Consider the following 5,713-nt stretch of genomic DNA (forward strand, 5'->3'; position numbering starts at 1 on the left):
CTCACGAGTAATGTGTTCCTTTCTTAATCTCTTTACCCTCCCGGGTTGGTTTTTCCCACGGACTCAGCGACGGATCCCACCTCTACCACCTCAAGGACAGTGTTCTGGAGCGTGGGATATTGGGTCGGGGGATACAACTGTGAGGGAGGGCTGCACCTGCTATGCAGAACAGGGGCCTTGTGGGGGGGGGGAGAAGGAAGCGGCCGTGGCCTTAAGTTAGGTACCATCCCGGCATTTGCCTGGAGGAGAAGTGGGAAACCACGGAAAATCACTTCGAGGATGGCTCAGGTGGGAGTCGAACCCACTTCTACTCAGTTGACCTCCCCAGGCTGATAGAATCCCGTTACAGCCCTCGTGCCCCTTTTCAAATTTCGTGGCGGAGCTGGGAATCGAACCCGGGCTTCCAGGGGTGGCAGCTGCTCACGCTAACCAGTGCACCACAGAGGTGGCCCATGAATACTTTACCACAATAATCGTTCAGTGTAATTATTTATTATAATATAGGGAGGATATCATGTTTCTCCCATTACCATATCATACTGGGATTACTAGCTGAAAGGTAAGCTTGAAAGTTGTCCATTATGAAGTGTGGCATAGTTTTAAAAAGCAAGGCAACAGACATCTACAATAAAGGCTGTATACATTTCAAAAATAGCAGTAAAATGCTGTATTTACGTTTGAACGAAATAAGTGATTTTTTGTGGTTACGTTTTCTTTGTGATGGGCGCTCCATTTCCTTTATTTGTAAATGTGAATGAAAATTAAATAGGGCTGGAAATGTACAGAGCATAAGCAACTGAATTGAGTGGGATACCATTTATCTCTTTTCGCCCTCACAACGCATTGTTCGGTTAATTCCTTGTTCTTTAAACGAAATCTGAAACAAAATTCGTCAAATAATTACCGTGGCTATCCGTACTTTCGCTAAGTAAACAATAAAATGGATTTAATTACAAACAGAAATTACAAAAAGGAATCTCGGCTATAATTCAGTAATAGGCCTACTTACTTAAAGTACGATATATCCTTGGTTTTATTACTCCGATTAGTACAACCATACGCTGAGCTTACGGATGGCATACTTGAAAGCGAGAATCTATGTTTTCACTTCTTAAAACTTAGGGAATTAAATTGGCATGCACGATCTCCGTGTCACCTCAACATATGCTCTCACGCCAATTCGCTTTGTTTTGACAACCGTTAACATGGCTGCCCCTTATCAACTTGCTTCAAGCAGGGAGCGCTGATGTCAGGTATATACAGGTTGTCACAATGTGCTCGCATAAAGTTGCTTCATCAGGAACAGGAGTCGCATACACGAGAGACTTAACGTGTCCCCACAGGTAAACGTCCAGGGGATTCAAGTCAGGAGAGCGTGGTGGTGGCCAAGCAATCGGTCCTCCTTTACCTATCCAGCGCTCAGGAAAGTGGGTATTCAGGTACCTGCGGGCAGCAGACTGAAATGTGCGGGTGCACCATCATGCATGAAACACATGTGTTTACGAGATGCAAGTGGCATGTCTTCCAAGTAATCAAGCAATGCAGCACGCAAAAAATTCGTTTAGTTCTGTCCAGTAAGCCTATTCGGAAGAATGTAGGGTCCCAAAAAGAAATCACCAACAATGCCTGCTCAGATGTTAATGGCGAACTTCCGTTGATGAGACTATTAGATAATTGCATGAGGACATGTAAATTATTACTAAAATTAATTTGTGTCACAAAGTTTGAATAAATCTGAAAGTATACGTTTCGGGACCCATGTTGTCATAACCTTTTCTTCTTCTATGTATGGTAGGAATCCATTCCTACATTTTTGCCGTCGAGTTTTGGTACATTCTGTATAGAGCCAGTAGTTTTGATTATCTGTTTCACTTTCTTTTGAACTTGTAATTTTTTTCTACCACGGGAAAATGTGTTTCCAATAGATGTCACAAATGCACTTTTCCAAAACGTAAGATTGTCAGAGTCATGAAATGTCCTGCGAAAAGGAGTACCAGTGTAAGAAATGCAGTGATAAACATTCAAAAGCGGAGAATTCTCGTCGACATTAGACTGTATATATATACAGTCTGTTCTCAGTAAATGTCACAGATGCACTTTCTCTAAAAAGTATAATTGTCAGCGTCATGAAATATCCTGTAAAAACGTTAAGCATCAACATGAGGTAATTAACAGTTCATCTTCTCCTGCGAGGAAGAGAAACAGAACTATCAATACATTCCCTACTATTAACAAAACGCGATGACAATGATGCTATTTTTATACGAATCCGGTTCCAAGCATCGATTACGGACGTATTTTTCCCACGCGATCAATATATCAATATTTACCGAACCCCGTGGCACTACAGCCCTTGAAGGGCCTTGGCCTACCAAGCGACCGCTGCTCAGCTCGAAGGCCAGCAGAGTACGAGGTGTCGTGTGGTCAACACGACGAATCCTCTCGGCCGTTATTCTTGGCTTTCGAGACCGGGGTCACTATCTCACCAGCAGGGAGCTCCTCAATTCTAATCACGTAGGCTGAGTGGACCTCGAACCAGCCTTCAAGTCCAGGTAAAAATCCCTGATCTGGACGAAAATCGAACCCGGGGACGGCGTGTAAGAGGCAGGCACGCTACCCCTACACCACGGGCCCGGTCATCAATATTAACCGTCAGCTCAAATATGAAGCTGGCCGTGAATTTAATTATGTAATAGTTTAGTTGAAGAAACCATGTTCTCAAACATCCAAGGCGAGACGTTGGAATATACACACCAAACTAAATTTGAACCCTTATTTCAAGTAAATGAAATGGCGTATGGCTTTTAGTGCCGGGAGTGTCCGAGGACAAGTTCGGCTCGCTAGATGCAGGTCTTTTGATTTGACTCCCGTAGGCGACCTGCGCGTCATGATGAGGATGAAATGATGATGAAGACGACACATACAGTACACCCAGCCTCCGGGCCAGGGAAATTAACCAATTAAGGTTAAAATTCCCGACCCTGCCGGGAATCGAACCCGGGACCCCTGTGACCAAAGGCCAGCACGCTAACCATTTAGCCATGGAGCCGGACCTATTTCAAGTGACTGATCTAGATGAATTTATTAAGAGACAGTTTCGAAAATTTATCATTAAAAATGGAGGAACCAGCGCTTAAATGAAGTAACTGGGCCTTGCTAGCCAATACCGGCTTGAGGCTATAATCCGTTACGTGGAAGTAGCTATATACCACAAGTATTAAAAACCTCGAAATGGAAAGTGTTTTCTCTATACGATATTATCAAATGTTTTTTTTTACTAGGGGCTTTACGTCGCACCGACACAGATAGTTCTTATGGCGACGATGGGATAGGAAAGGCCTAGGAGCTGGAAGGAAGCGGCCGTGGCCTTAATTAAGGTACAGACCCAGGATTTGCCTGGTGTGAAAATGGGAAACCACGGAAAACCATCTTCAGGGCTGCCGGTAGTTGGATTCGAACCTACTATCTCCCGGATGCAAGCTCACAGGCGCGCGCCTCTACACGCACGGCCAACTCGTCCGGTATTATCAAAATTCAGTAGAAAAATGAGCCTGAATGTGTTTATGGCTATGCAGACCTAGAGAACAAGCATGACTTCTCAGGAATTAATTTTCGTACACCTCTCACAAATAATCCTAAATTTGATAAGAGGAATAATAATTTCTATAAATGTTTTCGGATTGGATGAAAGAAATGAAATTAGGCGTATAAAGGTGTGTAGAGTTAGAGGACCATCACGATTTACTACCGTAGTCATAATGTAGAGATCAAGGCTTTAATAAACTAGTCGGCAGACAACTAACTAAACATGAGCATGAAGTAGTTATATATAAGAGCTGCTTCTCCTGTTTCGATGATCAATATGAAAAACTGAAGAAGAAGACTGAAAGAGCATAAACGATTATGTGATCAGCATAAAATCGTAAAAGGGGTGATGTATTCTGACGAAAAGTATAACACTATTATACAATTTAATATTAAAAGTACTCGTCTGTGCACTTGGTGAGAGTAACATTTATTATTTACCGACATTGAAAATATTCCTGCTCAGATTTCTTCAGATTCAGCTAGCGATGACCTTAAGAACATTCGGGACCAGAAATCAAACTGTAATTCCACTGTTAATTAATAATAGAAAGGGCACCCGAAAGGGCATTAGGATTTACAATATTCACTTATCGACATGAATCTCTTGTTGCAAGTCTTGATGTGATACCTGTCACACTGTTTGCTACATAAAACGCATATACAGTTAACATCTGGATTATGAAAAGTCTTCACTATGCATATCTTGTGGTGAAAACCATGAATGGAAAGTCGTGTTATGATATGTCTTTGATCTTGATTTTCTTTGGTCCAGTTTCTCACCAACATGGCATCTGAGGTATAAAAGTCGGGGCCGATTTCCTTTTTATTTTCTTCCCTTCTGCGTAGAAGTTCATTGTAAGCTCCAGTAGATGGCAGATGGAGTCTCATTCTGAGGTCCTGAATGTAAAAAGTTTTTTTGGCCAATTCATATACTAGACGTGATGGAGCCGATTTTCCAACTCGTAAAGTACTTTTAAGAAAGCGTGCTTTTACTTTCTCTATCCTTTCGAGATCTCTGAGTTTGAGATGGTCCCAAATTAGTTCCAATCCGTAAGACAAGACAGGTGATATGATTGTGTGGAATAACATTATTGCCGCGGATAAAGATAGTGCTGCGAGATCTTTTATCTTGTAGATGGCCCTTATCGCTGCTGCAGTTCTTTCTTCTATGTGGTAACTAAAGGACAGAGCTGTGGTTTGAAGAGTTATTCCTAAGTACTTAAATTTGCTGACTACTGTTAGATCGTTGTTACAGTGTCTTTTGTAGAAAGTCTCCCTCCTTTTCTGAAGGTCATTTGCACCGTCTTCTGAAGATTTATCGTGAGGTGATTTTCGTTGACCCACTCTTCTAACTCTAATAAGGAGGCTTGTAAGCTGACTTTGTTTGATGACCCTAGTACCATGTCATCTGGGTAGAGGATGACTTTCGTGTCGGGTGAAGATTTTACTATATTCGTAATGTCGGCAGTGATGAACAGTAAAGGACTCATCGGGTCACCTTGCAGTACTCCAGTGGTTTGTCTGATCGGGTCCGAAGTGTCGACTCCATCTTCAATCTCTATGTAGTTCACTATCAAGATGTTATTTAGCAACTTAAAAAGGCGATGAGCTTCGCTGATCATGTTTTTGATCACGGTTAGGAAAATGTCTCGATTTACAGAGTCTAAAGCCTTCGTGAAATCCACGAAAACTGCGTAATATTTTCCTTTGGGTAATCTTAATGCTTCTTCTATTTCCTGTAGCAGATATTTTACGGCGTGAATTGTGCTTCTTACGGGCATAAATCCGAATTGGCATTCCGGGATTGTTACAGAGTCTTGCAATTTCTTTGTAAGGATCTTATTTTGAGGATGTTGTTCTCCAATGCAATGCCTCTATAAGAATTGGGATCATTTGTCTGTACTTTACCCTTGTAAAGATTTTCACTGATGATCTTCTCCATTCCTCAGGTAGAGTTCCAGATCTTAGGCAGGCGTTGAATAAGTTCGTCCAGAAAGGCAGTAACATTTCTTGAGTTTCGTTGAGATGTTCTGTATGAATACCATCTGGGCCGGGAGCTCTCTTGACATTCGACTGACCGAGCTCGATAGCTGTAGTCGCTTAAGTGCGGCGAGTATCCAGTATT

The sequence above is a fragment of the Anabrus simplex genome, chromosome 5, assembly GCF_040414725.1.
Source record: "Anabrus simplex isolate iqAnaSimp1 chromosome 5, ASM4041472v1, whole genome shotgun sequence".
NCBI lineage: Eukaryota > Metazoa > Arthropoda > Insecta > Orthoptera > Tettigoniidae > Anabrus > Anabrus simplex.